The following is a 27,361-nucleotide window of genomic DNA, read 5'->3' as shown; positions in this document are numbered from 1 at the left end:
GTTGATCAATTAGGCAAAAAAAGAAGAAAAAAAAACACATAACATCATTAAACAGATTTATATATTTCTTGGAAAAATTCTAGGATTTTCAAGTGACCTGTCTATAAATCTACTAGGCAGTTGCAAGTTCCACATATGTATTTGTTGGGGATAAATACAAAGACAGAGAACGTCTAATGTCGGTTGGTGAGATGAATGTTATTCCTTAATTAACAAATGGTTTTTGAAGACATATATAGGATGTTCTGTATAATGTAATGAACATTGGTTCTTGATCCTCATCTAAAATCAGTGTCTACTAAGCATGTTTAGAGTTGCTATCATGCTTCTATTAAATATCTTTACTTCCATTCATACATTTATTGATTTTTTTCTACTTTTTCAGGCTGGGCCATGGGGGTAACATTCAAAGCAAAGATGTCCAGACTTACCTCTCCCTGGCTACTTCCTCCAGGTCCTACAGGGGAATACCATGGTGTACCCAGGCTGCTAGTCACCTTTTGGGATATTTCCGAAACACCAAGGAGGCATGAAGCATCAAGGAGGCATCCAAACCAGATGCCCGAGACACCTCAGCTGGCTCCTCTCAATGTGGAGGAGCAGGGGCTCTACTCCAACCTCCCTTCCGGTGACCAAGTGCCCAGTCACCCTGCAGAGGAAACTCATTTTGGCCGTGTATATCCCGGACATCATTCGATCATGACCCTGAGCTCATGACCACAGATGAGTGCTGAAACAAAGATTAACCAGTAAACTGAGAGCTTCACTTTTTGGCTCCACTATTTATCTCAGTTAGAAACCTTTGTGCAAAGACAACTGTAAAAGTGCATGTAAAAAAAAAAAAAGGAAAGATAAGAGAACATTTTTTTTGAACATGCATCAAGGCTTAAAACAATCCACAGGCATTCATTAGACTTTTTGTTTTTCTTCAAAAAAATAGCTCAAAATAAATTGCGTATCTTAATCAACTGTGCACTTTTTGTTTCAATTAAACTCCAAAATCTGCACAATTTTTTTCATTTTTAATGTAAGCCTTCATGAATCTAGCAACTTTGAAATCTAAAACTATTTTACACCTTCATAATTTCAAAAATAAAATGCGTCATGTCTGTTTTTCTTACAATAGTCAATCTAATTGGTAAAAGCATAGTGATGAAAAAAATGTGAAGACTTTCAGACCCACTTCAAACCAGTGAAGAAGGATTTATAATCTGTTTTTTTTTGTGCTTTGATGTTTCTTTTTAGGCTTCAATGAAAGAAAAACTGAAGGCAGACCCAGTTTGCAACTGCTTATCACCAAACCATCACACGTTCAATTGACTACAGAGTTTTAGTTGGGTGGATGAGTTCATTAAAGCTCAATTCAGCTAAAAAGCTATGAGGCACACTATTGCTGCTTTGCCATTTCGTCATTTTAAAAGAAGAAAACATCATTTTGTCTTCATGAAGTTAGGATTTTTTTTTTTTGACCTGATAGATATTATTTAAATTCAAATTCAACTTTATTTATAGTGCATTTATCCTGCTGCAGAACACCTCAAAGTGCTCTGCATAAAGAAGATAAACAATAAAAATAATAGTAAAAATGGTTTTCATTCATTCACAGGCGAGGATAACAGTGCTGGAATTTGGTGTTAATGTGGGTTTTTGTTTTTGTTACAGTTTTTTCTTAATGCTAAAACATATTTCACAAACGTGTCCTCCATGTTCCCCAATGTCTAAACACAACACCCTTTTCTAAAGCTACATAAACAAAAGCACACCTTCTCACTTTAAAACTCAAACTTTCACAGCAAAAGAGCAGCTCCAAGCTTTCAAAAATGTAAACACTACACATAATTACACACTACAGCAAAACAATGGAAAACACAATGCTCAATTTGTGAGTAGAATTTTTAGAAACGTTACAGTAATGGGTGTTCTTAGATCTCTGCAGAGGATTAGGCATAAAGATTTGTGAGTTTCATATGAAGAGTATATATCTTTATACCATGGTCCGTTTGAATACTCGATTCTGATTGGCTGCTGGGTATGCATTAAAACCTGATAACCGCACAGTGAAAAAACTAAGTTCCGGTCGGCTAGCTTAAATGATTTGTATCACTGCGCCGGCTTCTGTAAAACAACCTTTTGCTTCATCATCTGGGCAAAAACAAGCGGTAAGCGATTAACTTTCCCTCTGAATTGATGCTTTATTCAACCCATCGGGACGATCAGCATATATAAATCGCCGAATCTTGACTGCAGCGGTGGTGCTGCGCGACGCGGACCATATGTTACGTGATGCGGCGCATCGCGCCGCATCACGTAACATATGGTCCGCTGTTTATGAGAAAAGTGATTCAAATCGGAAAAAAAAACAAGAATTAAGGACTAAAACCTGGTTAATATGTATTGCTTTTGTAAGTGACCATGGTATAAGCGGGTTAATGGCCTTCGAAGTGTGCGGTTACTACTTTTTAACGCACTTCGCGGAAGCAACCGTCCTCCGCTTCGCGTCGGACGGTTCAGGCTTCCACGGCGTGCGTTAAAAAGTAGTAACTGCACACTTCGTCGGCCATTAACCCTTACATAGTAAATTCTGCACGTACACTACTGTAACACATCTCAGTGCAAAAACAGACTCTTTTTTTTTTTTTTTTTCCTAACTTGTCCTGTCCAACAGCTAGGCAGACAGATGAGAGCTGAGGGCCTCTTGGGTTGGACATATTTTACTTTAACAAGAGGGGTTATTAATCTTCAGACAAACCAAAGGTATGTCTGAATAAACCCCTTTTGTAATTGAGGCCAAACTTTATTAATTTCAAACATGTCTGAAAATCTTTGGTGTTGGACCGGACGGAAAAGGAAAGAGGGGAAGAAGAGAGAGGGACGTTAGAGAGAGGGGGGGTAGGGGGTGATAATAGGAGGGGAAGGGGGATAAGACCATGAAGCAGCATAAAGCAGCAAGTTTACTGGTTGTTAATCATTATGGTAAGGTTCAAATGAAAAAAAAAACAAAAAAAAAGGGCGGAGCCTGTCCACACACACACCCAAACGTCACAAACACACCTGTTAGTTGCAAAAATGTCCACCTGTCGACATGTACACAAAACAGATAGTGTTCACACGCATACTTATGCCTTAAAACCAACTAGTGTGAAACACTTCAGTCATTCAGTCTGTTGAGCTAACACCTGTGCTCAGGTGAGTGTTTATGTTCTTCTAAAATGGATGGTGGAACGTGAAAAGAAGGAGGGAGAGTGCCCAGCCATCCCCACCCCAAGACCCCCACCGCACCAGCAGCGGCAGCCGGAATCCCCCCAACGCCACACGGGAACCGGCAGGGAACAACCGCCGCCCGGGCGACCAAGCCCGCCACCCAGGCCAGGGCCAGCAGGGCCGCCGCAAGGCCCCCAGAGCCAGAGAGCAGGGAGGCACGGAGGGAAAGAGGGCGCCGCCCCAGCCCAACCAGTAGAGCAGCCCCCCCGCCGCGCCGGGAGAACCCAACGCAGGGCCCCACCGGAGAAGGACGCCCACAGCCCCAGACGAGCACCCCACCACCACCCAGGAGTTCCGGCCCTAGAAGAGCTCTGGTCAGGCCTCGACGGGACCGAGGCAGCCAACCGGCCGGGGAAACCGCCGATGGCCTCAGCGGAGACCCCGACCCGTCAACCCCCCCTGCCCCGTACCAATAGTGCCCCCCCCCCCTCCCCCAGAATGCCCCCCCACAGGACAGGGCCGACAAGACCCCCACCCCACCCCACCCCCAGACCCCGCAGCCGAAGCGGATGACACCCAGAGCGACCGGGGGCCCCAAGAGGGTTGTCCCGTCCCGCCCCAGAGCCAGGGAAGGGCCGATCCCAGCCCCAGGTGTAGACGGGAAGCCCATCCAGCGCCGCTGGGCCCCCCCCCCCGAGCAGCGCCCCCCGCCAACCCCCCCCAGCACAGGCAAAGGGACCACCCCCCCAAGCCAAGCCAGACCACCACCCCACCCCCCACCACGCACCCCCACACCCAAGCCCAGAGGACCACGCAGCGCCCCAGGCCGCCCCACCCAGGCGCCGGACCCGACCCCCCGACCAACGGAGCCCCCACCACCCCCGGCCAGGCACCGGAGGCCCCGACCCCCACCCCGGCCCACGGCAGAAGGGCAAGGAGCAGCGACGACCATGCCCCCCCCACCCCCTAAGTCACGGAGTTAGCTATGGGAGACCAGAGAGACCGAATTCTTTCAAAGTTACTTGAACTTTGGGCTGACATTTTTTCCAAGCTGATATGATCAAGCAGCAGATTTCTGTGTTGACTTATATTTATATTTTTTTTGCTTTTCCAATTTATTAAAATAGTTTTTTTAGCAATGCAAAGAGTTATGAAAATGATAGATGCTAATCCTCCTTCTACATCGATGGCACTCATGTCACCAAGCACACAAAGTGACGGTGAAGCTGTGATTGAAACCTTAAGCCAGACTGATAGATCGGCACATACCTGCTGCCAGAGAGCCTGGACAGGCGTGCAGAACCATAGTGCATGCATGTAATTGTCGGGTAGATTACTGTCACAGTGCTGACAAATGTCTGAGTTACTGAGACCCATCTTGAACATCCTCTGTCCAGTGTAGTAAATTCTGTGAAGAGTTTTGAAATGGATTAGCTGCAGATTTGGATTTTTTTGTCATTTTAAAGGTGTTTAGACAAAGTTCTGACCAAAAACTTTCATCTGTGCTGATGCTCAAATCCGCATCCCATTTTGTTGTCGGAAGTGAAATATTGTTATCTAAATTACATAAAAGTTTGTATATTTTGGAGAGAGTTTTATTCATTGAGAAATTGATCAGAGTGGTAACTACATCTGGTAGCTTTAAATCGTTGTCTCTGTATTTAAACTTTTTAGTAATAATTGATTTAAGTTGCTGATATTCCAAGAAGTTATATATTCCGTGTTTGTCTTGAAGTTCCTGGGGAGTTATGAATCTTCTATTAATAATTATGTGCTCTAGTTGTTTTATGCCCCCTGCTTGCCAAGCTGGGAAGTGGATAATTTTTTTGTTTATGAGGATGTCTGGGTTGTTCCAGATGGGTGTCATTTTGCACGGTTGAATTGATGATTTTGATATTTTGAGAAATTCCCACCAGGCTGTTAAAGTGGCATTTATATTAATACTTTTGAAACAATCCTGTCTTTTAACTATTTGACTAATAAATGGAAGATCTGACAGGTTGATCTTTCCACATAACGCCTGTTCCAAGTCTAACCATGAGTTGGTTTCTGGATTATTTTTTAACCATTTTAAGATGTATTGTAATCTATTTGCAAGAAAGTAATTGTGGAAGTTAGGTAATTCTAATCCTCCACAGCTTTTTGCAGATTTTAAAGTTTTTAGACTAATTCTTGCAGGTTTATTGTTCCATAGAAAGCTTGATATGGATGAGTCTAATGTTTTGAACCATTTTAATGGCGGTTGTGTGGGAATCATTGAGAAGAGATAATTAACTTTGGGTAAGATTTTCATTTTAACCGTGGCTACCTTGCCCATAAGGGACAAAGGCAGGTTGGTCCAGCGTGTTAGATCGTCCTGTATGTTTTTCAGTAATGGGGTGTAGTTTAGCAGCACCAGTTCTGATATTTTGGGGGAAAAATAAATACCTAGATATTTTATATTGCCTGATTTAACTGGTATTGTGAGTCCTTGCTCCGCATTACTGTTCAGTGGTAATAAAACAGATTTATTCCAATTAATGGAATAGTCTGATATAGAAGAGAATTCATTAATGATTGTTGCCGTTTCATTTACAGAATGTATATTACTTAAAAACAGTAATATGTCATCTGCATAGAGACTAATTTTATGATGGCTGTGTTTGGTTTTAATTCCTTTAATACTCTCATTCTGTCTTATTGCTGCAGCTAGAGGCTCGATAAATATTGCAAAAAGAGAGGGGGAGAGTGGGCAACCCTGTCTAGTTCCTCTTCCAAGAAAAAACCTGTTGGAAGTCTGTTTATTAGTTCTAACTGATGCATTGGGGTTGTGATATAATATTTTGATCCAATTGATGAATGATTCTCCAAACCCAAACTTATGGAGGGCAGCAATGAGGAACTTCCAGTTTACTCTATCAAAGGCTTTTTCAGCGTCCAGTGATAGTATAGTCATTTCCTGGTTTTTGATGGTGGCAAAGTCTATTATGTTAACGAGTCTGCGGACATTGTCATCCGAGTGTCTGCCTTTGATGAATCCAGTTTGATCAAAGTCAATTATGTGAGGAGTGACTTTTTCTATTCTCTGTGCTAGTGCTTTGCAGATAATTTTTACATCTGCATTAATTAAAGAAATGGGGCGATAGCTTGAAGGACTCGTGGGGTCTTTGTCTGGTTTTAGAAGAAGGATAATGTTGGCAGAGTTCATGTTAGGTGGTAGAGATTGGCTTTCATTGATAAATTTTACCGTTTTATAAAACGTTGGTGCCAGTTGTTCCCAGAATTCCTTATAAAACTCTGCAGGAAAGCCGTCAGGCCCTGGTGCTTTACCATTAGGCATAAGTGACAGAGCTTCATGAAGCTCAGACAACGAGAGCGGAGAGTCTAAATTTGTGATTTGATCTTCGTTTAACTTGGGCAGGTTTATATTGTTGAGAAATGAGTTGATGCTTTGTTCTGATGGATTGATCTGTGGAGTGTATAAGTTTTGATAAAAGTCTTTAAACGCATTATTAATTTTTACCGGGTCATGGGTGACATTCCCTGTTTGGTCCATAATCGAAGTGATTGTTGATTTTTCTTTATTAATTTTAAGCTGATTAGCTAGAAATTTGCCAGATTTATTTGAGTTTTCATATCTTTCCAGTCGAAGCCTTTGTATCTGGAATTGTGTTTGTTTATTGATGATGTCATTTAACTGCAGCTTTAAATTTTTTAGGTCCCCCAGTATGTGTTCCTGTGCAGAAGCAGCATAAGCAGTCTCCAGAGTTTTTATTTTATTTCCTAATTCTAATAAATCTGCTTTCTCCTTGCGTTTTTTATGCGTTGAATAAGAGATGATTTTCCCTCTCATGACTGCTTTTGCTGCTTCCCAAAGAATACTTGGTGATATTTCAGAAGTATCGTTGAATTCTAAGAAGGTTGCCCACTCTTTTTTAAAGAATTCAATAAATTCCTGGTCTTTTAACAGAGACGTATTAAACCTCCAGGTTGAACCCGAGGGTCTGGGTACTTCCCTTGAAATAGTAACAGAAACTGGTGCATGGTCACTGATAATAATTGGATGAATGTTGGAACTTTTAATTTCTTTCAAAAGGGAGTTACTGACTAATAAATAATCTAAACGAGATTGTGAATGGTGAACTGGAGAAAAAAAGGTGAACCCCTTAGTGCTTGGATGACATAAGCGCCAAGCGTCGCAGAGACCCAGATCATTCATGTACTGCTTTAGAATACTTGCAGACTGCCATGTACGCTGGTTTGCTGCTGTGCTGAGTCTGTCAAGTTCAGGGTCCAAAACAAGGTTGACGTCTCCTCCTATAATGATTGTGGAGTCAGAGTGAACTGAGAGTGAGGTGAAAAATCTGTGAAAGAAGGAAGAGTCGTCAACATTCGGGCCATAGATACTGGCGATGCAAAAGTCTTTATTCTGAATGGATATATTAATGATTACAAATCTGCCTTCTGGGTCAGTAACTGTATCCTTATGAGTAAATGTAACATTTTTATTAATCAAAACTGCAACCCCTCTTTGTTTGGAGTTGAAACTGGCAGAATACATAGCTGGATACTGGGAACAGCACAGGAGTTGACCAGCTGATAAAGATAAATGGGTCTCCTGCAGCAGAGCTATATCTGCTTTAAGATCATCAGGTGATTTAACACTTTCAATCTCTTTGGCCCAGAACCAAGTCCACGCACATTCCAGCTAACGATGTTAAGACTGTTCATAGCTGTTCTAACCGGGAGAGTGCAAGGCTAAATAGTGCGTGTGCCCGTCCGTGTGCGCGTGCCCGCTGTGCGTACCTGCTACACTGACAAGCGCTATGCGTTGTGGGTGAACGTGTCTTGGCTGTGAGCTGCATGTTGCGTGCGTCCTGTGTGAGCCTAAGTGAGGTTTTTGCAGTTTATCAACGTGTGTGTGCGGGATCGCGTGTGCATGCTCTTATGCGCGCTAGTATGCGCGCGCGCCCGTTCCGTGCATAAATAAATACTCACCGTGGTTGCGTTGACTTTACCTGATTCACATATGAGGGAAGAGAAAGAAAAAACACTTTTCCTGAGAGGTGTGGATTATTGATGATCCGATTATTTCCTAGTTAAATAAGTTTGCGGGTTTCTTCTGGGCAGCGCAGATGTCAGTGCGCCTCTGAAAGCCTTCAGCACAGCCAGGGTGTTACCTCTGGGTCCCGGAACAGCTTGCCATTCACAAAAAGTTTATCAACAGCAACCACCGCGCGTGCTCCAGCAGACAGGTGCTTCCTCCTCAGCGGGAAGAGGATTTTCCGCCGGCGGAGGATCTCGCCTGGAAACTGATCATTCACGCTGTAATGTGTGTCCTTCAGCTCTCGTCCTCTGCTTTTTACCTGCATCTTTTGTTTATAATGTTCAAATTTAGCAACAATAGGACGGGGACGCTGATTGTCCGGCCTTTTTCCACCGAGCCGGTGAACCCTGTGGAAGGAGATCTTCTGGACTTCTTCCTTGGGGAGTTTCAGGTGGACCTCTATAAAGGACTTAACAATGTTCTCCGGGACTTCCCCTGCCTCTTCTGGAATCCCTGCGAACACTAGATTGTCCCTCATGCTCCTCGCCTGAAGATCCAGGAGGGTTTCCTTAATGGATCGGTTTTCCTCAGAGAGACGGGCGGTGTCGTGGCCCAAGGTCTTCACGGTCTCTCTGAGGGCCTGGTTCTCCGCTGCGAGCTCCTGCACCTGCTGTTGGCTGAACTCCAGAGACTCTCGCAGACCTTGGAATTCCTTATGGAGGATCTCCAGCAGATTTAAACGGCAATCAAGGCTGGAGAGCCTTTTATCAATTGAATCCAGGATATCACTCATGTTGCTGCCTGGGGAGGAGGCAGCCCCCGGGGAGTCTTCGGGACGGTTGCGTTTGGTGGACGGAGTGGCGGTGTTGGATTTCTTCATGAGGCAGGTATTGAAACACTCGTCGATGTAATTCTCCAGATCCTCCAGGTCCTCCAGGTCATCCAGGCTGGCAAATGCTTGACAAACTTTTTCAGATTATTATTTTTTAAACTTTCTGGATTATTTAAATATGGCGGTGTAATTAAATAAATCAAAAATGTTTGTTCACAACTTACGCGCCGCCAAGTAAACTCACCACACTCCTCTCGTCGGCTCTCGCGATACTACAGCATCACGTGTCCAATCCCCCTCACGTGTCCAATCCCCTATAATCACCTATAAACAGACTCTATTGCACACTATACTCTTGAAAACATGATCAGGGTGTGAAGTTATTTTATCTACTTTATTCACACCACACACACCACAATCACTGTGCGGCATCATTAAGTGTATGGGTGTCTGTCATAAACCTTTCCATCTCCACAATGAGAAGAACTCCACTATAGGGTTCAGGAAAGGGGAGTAGGGTGGCAGACAGACATTTAAAAACTGGTTACTGTTGGTGGTGAATCACTCTCTGATTTGGTTTGTTCTGTGAAAGCTTAGATTGTCCCAAATGATCACATAAATGTGATGTGATGGCCCAGGATGGTGTTGTTGGTGGTCCAGGAGGATGTCTTTTAGCTCCTCTAGGAAGGTGAGGAGACGTTGATTGTTGTAAGACCCAAGGACAGCATGCCGGTGGACAAGCCCCTCCAAACTCATGGCTACACAAAGAGTAATATTACCGTTGGCCATGAACCTCAGGGATGGCTCTACGGCCAATGAAATGGAGGCCTATTTGCCTCCATTTCTGCAGGTCGAATGCCCTGATAGTGGTCGCCACGATGAACCCACTCAGGTTTGGACAGACTCCAAGTCCGCTTCAGCCATTGTCATACCATGGACAATGACTTGGTCAATGACTGTTGCTCACATCTCATCCATAATTATGGTGCGAGGTAGTCTTGCTCTCAGTCCTGGACCTCCTCCTCTGTTCCTCCTCTGATTTGTACTCCTCTTCCTCCATGGCCAGCTCTTCTTCCTCCTCGGCCAGCTCTTCTTCCTCCTCTGACTCGAGTTCCTCTTATCCTGACCCTTCCTTCATCCATTGCGTTTGTTTTGGAATCTTCATCAAACTGTGCACTCTAAACTTGCTTTTGTACATGTGGTCACAGCTTTAGCAACAAGTGTCTTCGATTTTGAGTTGTTGTGTGTAATGAATGATGCCAGGTGTGTTCATTGTGTTCAAATATTGATGACTGTGGCAAGATTTTTGCATCACATGAGCTTTCATGTGAGAACAAGTGCACAGTTTTTTTGCAACTTGTGTTTTAGCAAAGAAAAATGTGTTAAGATTTATGAGAATGGAGGACTGTGCTTTATGAAGTGTGTCTTCATGTGAAATGTGTTTATCATATTGGAAAATGACAGTTAGATTTAGTAAATGTGTTTAGACAACTTGTCATTTGGTTTAGGGGATAGGGTTTTGTGTTAAAGCATTTGAGAAAAACTGTGATACCAAGAACCTATAAATCAGTGACAACAATTTGGATTGATGTCGACTTATTAGATTTTTATTTTTTAGTTTTGCAGTTTATAGACATGTTATACTGTTTTTCGAGTTTCACCTTTTTTACCCCAGCTGATTTTTGGTTCATCTGAATCTGTTTTGTGTTTGATTTTTTTTTTAGTTGTTCACTTTTTGGCCTAATTTCTTCACTAACCCTGTTTAGTTTCCCAATTGTTTTGGTTTTCAATTAGTCCCATTCCTTTGTTTGTTTACACCCTTCCTTCGCTGGATTTCTTTTCAAAGTCATATCTGTGTTCAGTATTCTTTTGAACTTCTTCTTTTTGTAGTTTTTTTTTTTTTTTTTTTTTCTTTCTAACTTCTTTTAGGATGTAGCATACTTAGAGTTTATTTTGCTTTCTACTCTTCATTTCTAGCATCATCCTATCATCATCATGTCAGTTTCAACCATTCAACATATCTGTGGGTCGGCATACTCTGTTCCTTAAATCTCTACATTTTTTTCACAATCTAAATTATCTTTGTGCACATGTTTTAGGTTAAGAATGCCTTAGATTTTGCCTTTTTAAAGTTATTTGATTAAGTCACCTATGTAAACAGTTGCATCAGCTATCTTCTGCAATGTGCTGTTAAAATGATTAATTAATATGTGAAGCTCAACAATAGATATAAAATACATATAAAATGTGCTACTATTGTTTTGTATGTGTTTCTGTTTTTTTTTCTCTTACTCAAAATGACTCGTGTCCAGAAACATAAATGTTAAGCGATTTTTATTTGAAAATCGTGTCTGAGGAGGAACATGTTTGATTGATGTTTTTGTTTGACTTGGTTACAGCACAGACCCAAATCTATTATGCCGCACTATGGGGCGCAGGTAAGGTATCAGGGGGAGCAAGTTTGGGTGTGTTGAGTGTTCCGGGTGTTATATCCCTCCAAGCCCCTAAAGTGCTTAGAAAACCATGCTATCAATGTGGACAAGACCAGGGAGATGGTGATCGACTTCCGGAGGAAAAGGACTGTCTTACAACCCCTCTGCATTCTGGGCAAGGATGTGGAAGTGGTGGAGGATTATAAATACCTGGGTGTGACTATCGACAGCAGACTGAGCTGGAGGAGCCAAAGTTCTGCTGTGTACAAGAAGGCCTGCAGCAGACTCTACTTCCTATAGGAAGTAGAGTCTGCTGCAGTCTGCTGCAGTCTGCTGCAGGCCAAGGAAGCTGAGGTCTTTCAATGTGTGCAGCAAGATGTTGGGGATCTTCTACCAGTCTGTGGTAGCCAGCACGTTATTCTCCTCTGTGGTCTGCTGGGGAAGCAGTATTGCAGTCAGTGACACCAACAGACTGGACAAGCTCATCAGGAAGGTGGGTTCTGTCATTGGCTGCAAACAGGACACATTTGAAGCAGTGATGGAGAGGAGGTCACTGAACGGACTCCATTCAATCATGGACAACCAAAGCATCCTCTCCACCCTCTTCTGAACAAACAGCGGAGCTCCTTCTCTAGGTGGCTCAGACAGCTCCGCTCCAAAACTGCCCGGTACCAAAAGTCATTCATACCCAATGCAATAACCCTGTACAACAACACACAATGCAAAAGATAACCTTTGCACATTTTTTTTATCTCTTTATTTAGTTGTTTTCTATTTTGCACATTTCTTTTGCACATCTTTTTACTTGCACTGTTCTGTGAATAGCTTTTTAAATTATAATACCTTGATGTCTGTATTTATGCTACATTTTCTTGTTCTTGCTTTTTTTTTTTTTTTTACTTGATTCTAAGTCTTTTTTTCCCTCTGCTGTCAGTTGCTATGGTGACAAACAAATTTCCCACGTGTGGGATCTATAAAGTATCTCTGATTCTGATTCTATCATATAAGTTCAGCTATCTATATGTCTATGTTCTCCTTTGATATGTTTGATCTGTTTTATAGGTTTTATGTTGACTACTCTCCCTGTCACTACTCTCTGTATTTTGCTGGCTTGGGACAGGCACAAACTGGAAACTGGTTTGTGCCCTGTTAAGGCTGCATCCTTACATTTGTTTTGTCTTTTATATTGATTTCATTATTTTTTTTTTTTATTTCTATTTTGTCAAGATTCTTGTGGGCCATCACATTTGGGTTGGGGCCAGTCACAGCATTTCGCCCATGCCTATTTCCGCCATTGATGCACTAACTCTTACTCGATGATGGGTGTAATCAGTTAATGAGCATTTTGCTGAAGCCATTTATAGCTCCACCCATCTGCTCTAAAAAAGTGTAACTATTTAAGCTCTGCCAAGTTTAAAACTACTGATTTAAAAAAGTACACAAACCCTCAAGTTTTTTTTTTTTTGATTAGAAAATTAAGCTATAAATGTTGAACATGTTATTGACACAAAATGTTTAGGTGTTTTATGTAAGTTTAGGTGTAAGGTGAAAAATTAATGTGAAATTCAATGAGAAATACAGGAGCTCAGTATGAAGAAAAAAAAAGCACACGTAGGAAAGTTCAGCTGAAAACTAAGAAAGGCTTATTAGAAACAAGATGACCATGTGTTCAGATCAAAAACCTCTCAATCTGGAAAAAACCTTTATTTGTTGCAACATTATTGTCAATAAATCCATAGGTTGTATGTATGTCCTTGTTCTTTTCTCTCCCCCCATGCCAAAAAAAAGGTATGGGGTTTATAAACAAAATAAAGTGGAATAGAAAATGGAAGCCAATTTCAATCCCATACAGCTTAGACCAATCATGTATAAGCACTCAACTGTTGTGCTATGGTCTTCTAAGAGAATCAAGCTTTATCATGCACACTAGTTTTTATTTGTCATCATATTCCACAGTTAATGTTTAACAGTTAACAACTTTATTTTAACAGTTTTCTTTAAATGAGGTGAGCAATGGGGAAAAAAAAGCAGTAAATTGGTTTGAGGGCCAGTTATCTTGAGCTTCTGAAGACAAACCACATCAATACCTCTTGTCACAGGGGTTTCAAGAAAGTGACTGAAATCTTATTTTTAGAGACCCTAACTTTTGACTTGCCAGATTTTTGCAACCTGTCATCACTTCAAATGTGTCTCTGGGCCTCCACTGCTACCTGTAAACTCTGACTCAAGTCCTGTATAATTTCCCCATCTTCCCAGCTCCCTCTGTGCTAAATTGCATTGGAAGATGGATTTTTGGCATCTGAGGCTGTCAGGTCTCAGCCATGGGAAGACTTTATGCACTAGTACACCCGCTATGAAAGTGAATTCTGGAGGGATGGAGGGGCATAAGAGTGGTGAGTCAAGCACTGCCACTCCAGACGGGCTTTGGGCATTCTTGTGGGGGCTGTGATTTGGTATATTTAACAATAATGACAAGGCTGTAGATATGCTTTTTTTTTTCCTAGCACATCTTTCTCATTTTCTTGGTCTTTTCTTGGCCTTGACCTAACTTTTTCACAGGTTTCACCATCATGACAGTCTCTAGTGAAGTAGCATTCTGAAAACCATCTTTTTCTGAAAATTTTTCCCCTTTTTCAGTTCTTACACTGTCCCCAGGTATAAATTGTAACATTAAAACATAATGTTTCATTATATTATTTCCAGGGTAAATGTATTTTCTTATAGTACCTTTATGACAGACTCCAATGAAAATAGTATTTTTAGTGCATTCTACATGTTCCTTTGGCATTTTCTGATGATGGAGGACGTATACGATTAAATTAATTCAAATTGCGACTCTTAGTATTTCTATATTCAATTCGCTGTAAATCAGGAGCAGATGAAAAAGTACTGTATGAAAAGCTGTAACACAGAAGTGCCACAAGCTCCCTGCTCTGCTCCAATCTGATGCATCGACGTGTAGATGACTAGATCCAAGTGTGTCTTTATTTTCCTCGTCCGATCTGGAATCTGACTCAAAACTGTACGGCTGGATAGGTCCATGATTGCTCACTATTTTTGTTGCACCAGTAATGTTGTGTTGGGCTTGTGATAGGCTGTAAGCTAGCGGGAGAGAGTGTGAACAGATGGATAATGGGAAAGGTGAGACAGGCTTATTCCTCACCAACACACCTGCCTGCAACTCCGATGGGAATTTCTGATGAACTATTGCCGCTCAGAAGAAACTTTGTCCTAGAAAACAACACAGCTTTCTGGATTTGGGCTAAAAATGGCATAATAATAATTAAAAAGACCACTTGGGTCGATTTTAAAATAGATCAGAGCGAGACTTTAAAACTGTATAAGATGGTTATATACCTCCCACTGCCATCATGCAAGTCTGTTACTAAAACAAGGATAGGACCTATTTTTACAATACACAAATAGAACCAAACCATTGCTGGTGAATGAGAAGCAAAGGCAGACAGACTTGTTGTCTGATCTGTCAAAATTATACCTGTTGACTATAATCAGTAAAATAAATAAAAAAAAAAAAAGTCAATGTGTGTTGCGTTGAGAGACAAACCGCCTTGTAAAAATACAATGCGTCAGATTGCTGAAATATAAAAAGAAACGACAGCTTGTTTTCAACTGACCTATCCACCTCATTTTTGAATGAGAATTAGATTAGGTTCTTTCATTTTGTAGATAACAAGCTATAATGCTGGGTGATTTATTTGAGTTATAAAATGTTTGTTTTATCAATATTGTGTCATTTTACAACAGAACTCACCTTGGGGTACTTCAAAGACTCATATTAAATTTGATAGAGCTCTCTTGTTTACACAGTGCAGAGAGATTTCACTTTTCCCACCTGAACAAAAACTTTACACAGTTTTTATAAATAAATTAAGGTTGATTTGCTTAAAATTAGGTTATTTTTCAAGCTGTCAAAGCTTTATAGTCCTCTAGATCAATAAATAATCAGTCATTTATTTACTTTTAGGCACTTTTTGACCAAATACATACATACAAATATTTGTTAGAAAATAATTTAAATAATTATTGTAATTAATAAAAATAATTAAAAACAAAACCAACTTTATAGGGTTTTCTATTTCTTTCAATAGTACTTTTTTATAGTATACATTTTTTTGTTAAGTACATTATGTCCTTCAACATCTCGCAAAATGATGTGGCACTGTCTATTATTCCATCCATCCATCTATCCAAAAATGCCTACATTTAATTCCAGGCAAGAGGATGAATGAAATCCTTGATTTGAAATTCCAGGTTCCATGCAGATCAGCTCACTTTGTTGACTCTTTGCAGCCCATTAATTTCCGCTTCAAATGCAATGAGACAGGTTTGTCATTTGATGACTATGACTAGCTTCAGGCAAAGTTAGGTGATTGTGTGGCATGTGCAGATTACACACAAATGTAGCCATGCTCCATTGTATCTTTCTCACACTTAAAGGCCCCTGTTTGTCACTCCAGCTTGAACTCCCTCAATGCTCTGAGGGTTTTCTCTCCATGACACACACTAACAATGACTGATGGATAACAAAGCTAGCTGGAAACTGTCACTGTCTGTTCTACTCATGTGTTAAAACATGTGCTGAGTAAAAAATGAAGAGAAAAAATTGGAACATATAGAGAAGAAAAGTGTAAAATGCGTAAGACATACATGATACATGGACATTTATAGTATTTTTAACACGTTTTTCCTGAATAAATCAGATAAAAGGAGAAAACTATGATTGAAAATTAATCAAAACAATTAAGATAAAGCTTACCTGTATGAACTAAAACCAATTGTCTCAAAACCTACCAAAGAGTTTGTGGAAATGGTCCACTTTGGGTATCTGGTAAGGAGACTTAAGTTTTCAGTTTACTAAATTAAAGATAGAAGAAAAGAAGAAAATAAAATCTTGCAACTGATGTTCATCTTTTTGAAGGAAAGTCGTCATATATACTCATTATTTTTGTACATGTTATAAGGCAGACTCACAGCTAGTGTTGCTGTGCTGGGCAAGTGTCATCCAACAAGGCATCTCTCAAGGATCTTCTTCTATGCCTTGAAGGCAAGTATCCAGCCTGGCTATACGAGCAGCAGGAGGCCTCAGACTGGCAGGAGGGCTTCAGTGCTGCCCAAGACCGCAGGGTGAGGATAAGAAGATGAATGTTAGATATATTTACATAAAAAATCTGGTACATTATTTTTCCAATACAGTACAGATTTTTATTTACTTAAAGTGCAATGCGAAAGGCAACTATTTAAAGTTACCGGTAAGTTAGGTTTAAGGGTAAATAATAGTCTTAATGATGTATTTTGTACTGAAAGTATATTAGTTAAAAATTAACAAAGTTTGACACACCTCTTCTGTGCCATCCACAGGCTTCTTCAACTGATTGGCAGACAATAACGAGTGTCAGTTCATGCTCAGACATTTCAACACCAAATGTTTAGTCCCTCCAGGATCTTGCAAGGTTTTTTTTAGGGATTGCTGTAGCTCAAAAAGCCTAAAGTTGCAACTTTTTTTTTTTCTTTCTTTTTAAGTTGCATCAAAAGTTGTAATATTTCTCAATGATAAGTTTTAGCTTAATGCTGAAGGAGGACATACAAACTTGGTCAGAGAGAGAGGGAAACACCGCTAAAAAACGTCAGCTGGTAGCTCTTCCCACACGTTGTCACGGCGGCAAACTCCCCTTTTACTTTTTTTTTCATACCGGTAGCATTTATAGAGTCCTGAACAAGTTTTTTTTTTCTTTTTTTTCCCAACTTTTTGGGTAAAAATATTCAGTCTTCACTGCTTGCATTAATGTGGGAATAATTCAACAACCATTGGAGACGCTTTGGACTTCCTGTAACAAATAAACGTTTATCATTAAAAAAAAAACAAACATGTTTTAATTTAGTGCTGGCAGAACACCAAACTAGTACAGCTGTCTCATCCTTACAACACCATCAAAAATAATGTATCCAACTGAATGGTAGAGCAGTATTTCTCAACCCTTGTCCTCAAGTGCCCTTGTTCTGTATGTTTTAGGCTTTTTTCTCTTGTCGTCTAACACACCTGATTCAGCTCATCAGCTCTGCAGAGACCTTGAAATGAACCACAGTTATTCAAATCAGGTGTGTTAGACAAGGGGAGAAAAAAAAGTAAAACATATAGGGCAACCGTACGGGAGGATAGAGTTGGGGGGAAAAAAAAAGATTTCTACCCCCATGTGACCGTAAAATGCTGTATTTGCTTGAGGCAGTTTCACATATATTCACACACACACATGTACATATACGAGGTAACACAGCAGATGTATTAAATATTATTTCAGGGAGTTCACCTCATTTACCAAAGTAAAATTCTAGTAATTTCCTTTCATAAAACTCAACAAATGTCTAACTCTGACACCTGCCTTACTAAATAGATGTTTCCAGCTGAGAAACTTTTAAAGGTCAAAGAAGTTATAGGTCTTTAACACACTCTGGACACATAAATCCATTTAGCGATAATTTTCTGCACAGTGCATTTAGAAGGCAATGAGTCACTCAGTAATGGATGAGGACTAAGCTTCCATTTCACCTGAACAACTTTGTTTTAGTACAATCATTTTCCCCACTTACAGGAAAAAAAGGGAAAAAAAATCACCCATAAGATCAAAGATAAGTTGCTGCTTCAAAATTGACAACGTACCATAACCGACTTACACGTTATAGCAATGTTGCCTCCTTCACAGTAGCTGTAAAGTACATTTGATAACATTTGCTTTGATTCCAGAGTCCTTCATAATAAAAAAAGAATGTTTTAGTTGTTCAATTACACAAAATATAAAGTGAAAGGTGTGCAGAGGAAAGAGTATAAATACTGAAAAATGTCTTTTCACTTTTGTAGGCTCAAAATAAGCAGTGCTTTAGCAAACAATAAATAAAAAAAAGCACTCTAACTTTTCAAAATCTATTTTTTTAAACATATGTTTTTTGCAAGTACAAAAAATGCAAAAGTAGAGAAGACTTTGATTTTAATTTATTTGCAAAACTACATTTTTCACGACTGTTTATCAAATCTTCAACTGTATGGGGGGGGGGGGAATAATAAATAAGAAAATAGTTGACATAAATAAATATAAAACATTTTCTCCCCCAAATGGAAAGGGACTGCCCTGTTCCTGTGACATGCCTCCTAGTGGATACATAATGAATGCGCTTAGCTCCTGGTTGTTTTGTTTCCTAATACCCATCAGTTAGGAAGTCAAAACGGCTGCTCATTTCACCATTTCAGTAAACAGACATGAAGTTGTGTTGCCTAACAGAGGTAATAGACTTAGAGTTTCTATCAAGGTAACGCAACAGTCATGACACAAGGATAACAGCTTTGATGAATAAACGTGTTGAGACAAGATGATTCCACTCATCTTGTTTAAGATACTAATGTTTAGTTTTTGTTTTTTTTAGTTTTTTTTGTTCAGGATGTAATGGAGTTCATTTTAGCTGCATCAGCTCACCAGAAAATTAAATTATTGCATGAATCATCAAGCTGTTAAAATTAGTTACAAGGGTTTTGCTTTTAATTATAGTCGTCAAAACTAAACAGTCAAAAGAGACCATTGGGAACATGTAGGTAAATGCATCACAGTGTGGGCCGCAGTCTCTGATGTGCCTGCCAGTAGATCTATGTGTCAGGGCCTTCAGACAACGCTGTGCCTGCAGCAGAATTACTGATGAGTGAAGTTTCTGACTGGACACCTGTCAAAGCCTTCTATTAAATTATTTCTTGAATTCTTAGGTTAACCTGCCAGACTACCAACTCCTCCTGTAACCCTCCAGTTGTCATAAAGAGTCACTGAACTCTCACAGTGCATTTTTGTCTAGTAGTTGACTTTCTTTAAAGTCTCCCTGAGACATTTTTTTTATTTTTATAAAAACGTTCCCACTGGAGTTTTAATTTTGATTATATAGTTTTTTTTTAACCAAAATCCCACAACCTCAATGTTTTAAAAAGCAATGTTTTATGTCTATCTGAATCCTCCGTTGCCAAAATCTTCTTTACATGGCTGTGGCCATTGGTGTTGAGCTGAGTAGCTCCGCCCTATCCCCCCTTTCTTGTCTGAAGGAAGAGCTTGACACAAGGGGAAGGCGGAGCACAAAAGACACCCACTGACAGTTTCAGAAACAATGAAAATATTCCCTTGCACAGCAAATAAAATGAAACGTCAGAAAGAAAGTTACTTATCACAGGTAATTTCCCAAATACATGGAGCTGGAGTGATCGCTATCACTATGCGGGCTCCTGGGGGGCGAGCTGGCGACCAGACAGAAACCCGCTGCAGGACGGGAGCCAGCCTGCTCAGGCCTCCTGAACTTTAGGATATTTTTCTTATTTTCATCGAGTCAATAATAAAAAAGGCCCCCATTATTTTATTCTTGTTTTTATTTTTACCCTCTCTTTTTAATGCGGAACAGCAGACCTTCAAACTCGGTCAGAGAGACAACACAAATGAGAACACATTTGGGACTTTAACTGTAAGTTTAATTTTAAATACGTGTGGCCAACAAAAAAATTCAGCCTTGGACACACTTAAAATATGTGCTGAGAATGCAGCAATGTGCATCTTCTCTTCTCTCGCATCTGAGCTTGTGCACGCTGGACGGAGCAGATCAGGGAGGTTGTCCAATGTGCAGGCGCTCCTGGACTGTTATGACATCACAACAGCTCATTAATTCATCTGTGTGATAGTTTGTTTGTCAGCGATTTAAAAGAAGAAATACTTAGAAATCGAAAAATGAAAGGATTTTTTATGACAATTGTTCTCTTTCACGAGAAAAATGCCAAGTCAAGGTCAACCATGAGATAAATCTATATTTTTGTTAATCAAAATTGCACCGAAAGTGGAAAAAGACACTGTTCATAAAAAAAACAAAAAGTAATCATAAGGTACACAGGAAAATGGCAGAATATCTTCTAAATTCCCAGATGTAAACTTGACCTATATGTAGTCAATAATTTGCATGAATAGATATTATTCAATGCTATAGTTTTATTAGAAAGTACTATATGAATAGAGAGACAGAGACACAGATAGATAGATAGATAGATAGATAGATAGATAGATAGATAGATAGATAGATAGATAGATAGATAGATAGATAGATAGATAGATAGATAGATAGATAGATAGATAGATAGATAGATAGATAGATAGATAGATAGATAGATAGATAGATAGATAGATAGATAGATAGATAGATAGATAGATACATGTCCAGCGTCTCAGGAAGATGCTATCAACATATTATCACTGCTATCATTAAACCTGATAAATTGCTACATGTTCTACTTGAAAGATATTGCTCGGAAATGTGTAGGAAAGAAAAATGTACAATAAATAAACAAATAAATAAATAAATAAACAAATATGAATATGTATATGATTTTCATGATGAAAAATACACTTTTGCTGAAGTCATTTAATTCTTTTTGAAGTTTGAAAAAAATAACCAAAAGATAAACATACATATGTCACTCATATTAAGGAGTGTAATGGTTAATCTATATTGCTATGATCCAACCCGATTGATCCGTCTGAAACAAGTCATAAGTCAAATTGACCTATACCATTATTATATTGCTTCAAAATGAAATAAATCGATTGTATCAATACTTTACTATAACATAAAATTGTTACCTCCCTACTTATATTTATGAATTATTTTACCTTTTTTTTATACTTTTTTAATTATAATAAATCAACCTAACATATATTGGATTCTTTGTTACTGGGGAAAAAGTAAAAAAAAAAAAAAAAAAAACAATTGTCATGAACCAGTGATGCACGACCCAAAACGCAGGAGCCTAAAACTTTAATAAACCAGCTCAAAGCACGACAAAACCCATAAAACTAAGACAGGGAGGAAAAACTGTGACATAACAGATGACCTGACAGGGAAAAACTGAAAGCCAGACACTTCAAGGCAATTAACTAAAGTGAAGACAACTGTAAATGATTATTAACTTGAGCTTGATGTAACTGATGGTGTGAAAGACACAAAATATGACAAAAAACCAAGGAAACATAACTGAAATGACACAAAAAAATAAAAAGGTACAGTCCTCACAACAACATGATCTCCCCATATTAACATGTATGCATCTTAGTGTTGGTGTTCATAGGACCTTATTTTGAAAAGGTGAAATGTGAGTCCCACATTATTCGGTGTACAACATTGAAATTCACACAGGGACATTGTATCAACCAAGAAAATGATGTAGTAAACTATGATATACTCCAACAGCACATCACAACAGTGTTGTTATAATGACAATTCTCATATCTTTCCTTGATAGTCTCAACTGCAAGGTGCAGAGGAAGAAAACTGCTATTGCTTATTAGCTGATCCATGTGAAATGACTGCATTAAGTTATTAAATCGATACCCAGTCTTCCCATTGTTTTCCACAGTATGGTCACGGCTTACGGAGAACAGTGAGGCCTGACTGTCTCCACTCTGTCTGTCAGCTCCTAAATCAAGAGAATCCCCAGTATTGGTAGTCTTGCAGGACCACTGGGGTGATTTCTAAGAGTTGGTCTCCACAGCCGTTAACTTGAGCCAGTGAAGCGGAGAAAGACAGAGAAGTTGCATTTCTATCTCTCCACACCCAGAAATCTAAGGATGAGGCATTTTCAATCCTCCGAGGCAGTATGCTGATAATGCACTCTCTGTCTCCACCACTGAGGGATTTTTCCACTCCAATTATTTATTTCTCAATAAAATGCTTTCAATTATTAATGTGACTAATGTGGGATTCTGACAAAAAAAAGTTATGTTCGCAATTACAAAATGAAAAGCCAAACATGTTCATTAAGAAGCTGAAAGTGAACTAAGGGGTGACAGTGGATTTTATCTCTAGAGGCCACCATTTATTTGTCCTGAATGAAGCACTTCTTCTCGGTCTGCTCATCCACCTGTGAGGACTGCTTGTCAAATTTATATGCTAGGCAGCTCGGCTGGCTCATGCACAATTTATTATATAATTCAAATAAATTTGTTGGATGGACAATATTTGCTTGGCCTGTGGCCTTGCTTGCCGCAATGCTCTGCTTGGTGGAGAGGGCACCAAGAGCTGATGATATTTGCCTAATGGCATGCCCATGGCACACAATAAGCACTGAGCCATACTAAATCATTATGCAGGCATTTTATTTTTGTTATTAATATTATTATTTTCTAAAAACATGACCCTACCTTCTGGAGATCATATATGCTATTTGGACCTAGCAGTGTGGTAGTTTCATTGCAGATAGTGCGTGGAAAGCCTTTGCCAAAATCATGGAGCACTTGTGACTTATCTGGACTCGACTGAGCTGGATGAATGGAACAAAGGAGTTAAGCTTACTTTGCTGAATATGCTTTTCCTCCTCTATGTAATTGCATGGAGAATAATTCAAACTTCAAGTTAGTCCAAGATTGGTAGAATTCTGCCAGGTTTTAGGAAAAAATCTCAGTGGAATTAGTATGGCTTAGATGAATTCCTCTCACTTCTCTCCTCTGTTTCGAAGAAGATTATATGGGGAAGGCGTTAATGCCAAAAATATATATTTTTCATTAGGTCTGAAGGTGACTATAACCAAAGTTTACCTTTTTTTATTCCACCTCCTTAAATGTGACTTTTATAATGCTTTCATTAACATCAAACATTGAGTCTTTATGGAAATGTAGCATTAAGTTGTCGCTAAAAGCAGCAACATGGCATATTTTCTGCACTATTGGGCTCACCGATCAATGAATTGTCTACTTTCAAACTTGTGTCATATATAAGGTGCACCAAACCATAAGGCGACTACAGAGATGAATCTGTCAATCAATGTCTACACATTAGACATGTGTAGCGTGGGAGCCACACAATAAATGTAGCTCCCAACCTTGTTTGCAACATTTAAAAAAAAAAAAAAACACTGATACCACTCAAACTAATTTTACTGCAAGTATGCTAACTCACAACCTTGTTAGTAACATAAGAAGAAAGCATGTTAGCCATGTTAACGTATTCACAATAACACCCAACCAAGAATTTTAACAAAGGGCCATGTACCTGCCAAAAACGTTTCAACATCAGAAAGCACAACCAGAATTAATTCATAGGGGGGGTACTGTCATTTAAAAAAAAAAGGAAGACTTTTAAGCTTTGTGCTATCTTAGATGACCCCACCCTTACATTGACGTGTTCTCCCTACCATGACAAAGGTGGATAAAGGTGGAAAGATTTCATGTAATCCATGGACACCAGTGAAGATCACAAATCATTGAAGAAAAAAGGTTCAGAGCACTGTGTAGTGGGTCTAGATGACCCAAATCCCAATGTTAAAGTGCCTAGGATAGCACAAGGGTTACGTGTGACTTATAGTGTGGAAAACAGTATTAAAATACTGTAAACTACACCTTTCTTTGTGTTATGCATGTTGGCTGAAGTCGACAAACATTTGAAAGTCCTTCGCTAAAGAAAAATAGTTTATCTAGATAAAAAAGTTGCATATTATTAGCTCCATGTTTTGCACTGAACACAGATTAGTAATTATTCACATACGGTATCTATTTATATTCATCCTTTTGTTGAAAACTGTATATCAAGTTACCCTGAAAAGGAAGCATGGAAGACATGTGTTGCTGTAAAGCTATTACTGAAGCTGTTAATTGAATAAATTAAAATTGAATAAAAACAAAACTTAATAATTTTTGCTTTAATTTAATTTCAGTCAAACTAAATCTGTCTTGACAAATGAACACATTTCTGAAAACGCTATTCCCGGTTGTATAAGCCTGTCCATATCCATGCAAAAGAAGCCTTTTTTTTGTAAAGCATCCATAGAAATAGCCTTCAAATGTTAACTGCCATTTAATGTTTTCTACACAGCTACAGATATTCAAACAAAAAAAACTCAAGTCCTTAAATTCTACCTTGATCTTCATCCAGCTGGCTGTGGTCTGACCCACTTAAGTGTTGATTTTCAGCCACAGTTTCCATGGTTATGGTTTCTATAGAATAAAAAAAAAGAAGGAGATAGTGGCAAAAGCATATATCTTTTGGAATTAATACTCACAGAATAGCAGACATAATTTAACATAAAGTAAACCTGTTAAGCTGTTTTATAAACTGTGCACAAGTCCTCTGTCAATCATTTTTTATAAATAATGCTCATTTATAAAGGAGTTGACAATAAACTTAGATCTGTAAGGATTTGAAGGAATGCAGTAACTGGCTGTTGCTTTAAAATACGGACAAGTGATGTGCATTCAAGAACATGCTTTTTGGACATGGTACTTCTTCTTTTTTTATTTTTCTATTGTTTAATACAGATGTTCGCTGACTACAGTTGGAAGACACTTGGTGCAAAATGTCAAAGTGGTGCAAATCTCATGAATCTTGCTCCAGGCTCTTTCTTTCACAGCTGTATTGTGATACTGTACATGAAAGGCTTGGTGACATAATTTTGGCCGGGCACAAACCACATTTATTGATTTCTCCTCCATGATCAATTTTCAATGGTTGGCATTTCTGTGAATAAAAGGAACGCTATTCATAGATCACTACAAAAACCGAGTCCCTCACGATCAATTTTCAACTAGGTCTAACAGTGATTATGCGTTCAATGGTTGTGTGTTTTGTACGTAGAGCCCCAAAAATGGTCATTGAAACTTGCAAAACTATGCGCGAACACTCTTTTTGTCAGCGCGTTTACGTGTGGGTACGTTGCAGATGGCAGTTTGATCAAAGCTTCACACTTGAATCCATTAGTCATCAGTAGAGTTATAAAATAATCCACTGCAAGTGCAGTCATCTTGTCAGAAGAAAACTATAATGCTAGAGTTTTGATATGTCTTTTTTTTGTGTGTATAGGACAGCCACTAAAACCACCTGAGAAGAATACAATGCACATAATTTATGGTTCGGACACAAACATCAACAAAAAATGGATGTTGGTGCATGAGCTGACCAGCAGCACATTGTGTCAGCCAAATGAAAATTGGCTGAGCCTAAAGAAGCTGTGATAAATCAAATGGGCCATCGAAAGAATTGTTCTTATTGAAAAGAGGGAAGAACATTTATGTGATGGAATTAGAATTGCGGCACTTAATCTTCTAGTCTCAATTAAAATGTATTTCTCGTTAAAAAATGACTAACAAATATCTAGTATAAGCAGAAAGAAAGCGCAGGGATGTTTCAGGACACACTAAAGAGGAAGGACAGATTTTAAATGATCAGACAGATCAGTGATACTCACTGACGAAGACAGACTTGTTATCAATGCTCCAGCTTTAAAATGGAAGTGTGTTTTCAGTTTGTTTCATTGGTTGATTTTAAAGCAGGATTACTGGATCCCATTTTGTAAAACAGAGAAAATAATGTTCTATTTTTGTTGTCACTATTTTTTTAAAGATTTAGTTTGTTAAAGTTTTTATTGTGATTTTTACCCAACTGTGATTGTGGTCCCTCCTTTTATTTGTTCTGTTTGCCCTTGACTATATCAAAATAATATATTTTTATCAATTTCTTATCAAGTGTTGTAATGCTGTCAAATTAATATTTAAAAAACATATTTTTATAATTATTTAATTGTTTTTTATTTCCATTAATTCCACTTAATTTTGTTTCAAAAATCTCTTATTTTCTTATACTCCCATTTCATTTATGTTTCATAGACCCGCATTACCTATTCAGTATTCACTAAATATGTCAAACTGTTTTCTGATTAGAATAAATGGGAAAAACAAACTTTGCCAGAAAAACTGTAATTGCACAAGTGTAGACAGAATATTGAGATTTAAGGAAGTAAGGTATATTGAAGCTGTAAAAACATATTTCAAAATTACAAATGAAAGTTCAAAATAATGTATAAAACCATTTGTAACAGTTTTATGAACATTTTTGAGGAAGTAGAAAAGAATTACATAAAACAAAACATTTTTTTGTGTGCAAACGTTTGTCAAAAATCCTAGATTTAAAATTTACTTTGATTTATTCCAGCAGAATAAGACAGGGGCTACACCTGGTGAGGTAAGACATATTTTTCTGTCGTCTTGGATCGGGACATATAATGTATAGCTGAACGGATGGATGGATGAGATGGATTGGTGGGCGGGCAGGTGGGTGTGCAGTTTTGTTAGTAGAGCGCACTTCACTGCTGACACTTACTGTGCTCTTCTGTACTGTGACACTGTACAGAAAAATAGAGGGGGCTGAGTAAAAGGAAAATGACAACATCCGATGAGGAATTCCCCTCAACCTGCTATAGCACATGTTTTCCAACACCACTGAAAAGTTTGAGATCGTATAACCCAAAAAAAAAAAAACATAAATACATATTTTATTAATTTTTAAAAACAATTTACCCAAATAATTGTTTTTTATTATCTAATTTCCATAGAGGTGTATCATAAGAATATTTTAGTCCTCTGCATTATTTTTTACATTGAGCTGTTATTCCAAATTAATAATTGAATGACTGATTTGTAATCAGAACAAGCTTTAAAGTTAGTTTAAACCATTGAAGTAAAGTAGAAGAAAATACATTCTTTAGGTTGGTTTGGCAGCTAAAGCAGAAGCAGTCCAATTTTTAGAGGCATAAGCACAAAAGGGTTAGGGTTAGGGTTAGGGTTAGGTCTGTGTTGAAGGCCTGTAAATCTATTCTTGTTGTTAGAATGGAACAACATTCTATAACAGAGGCTGAATTAAAATCTTTCAATTTTTCTTTTACCTCTTCTTTTAAGAGAGCAGAACAAACTGCCTCTATCAAGGACAGAGAAGATTTGGAAGGCTAAAATGCACAACTGTTGTGCAAGAGAATACATTCCTGAGTGTTTGCAGTTTAAGACACAGGCGCCTCATAGCGCGTCA

Source organism: Oryzias latipes, chromosome 10 (genome assembly GCF_002234675.1).
Source record: "Oryzias latipes chromosome 10, ASM223467v1".
Lineage (NCBI taxonomy): Eukaryota > Metazoa > Chordata > Actinopteri > Beloniformes > Adrianichthyidae > Oryzias > Oryzias latipes.
Note: the sequence above shows the minus strand (reverse complement) of the source record.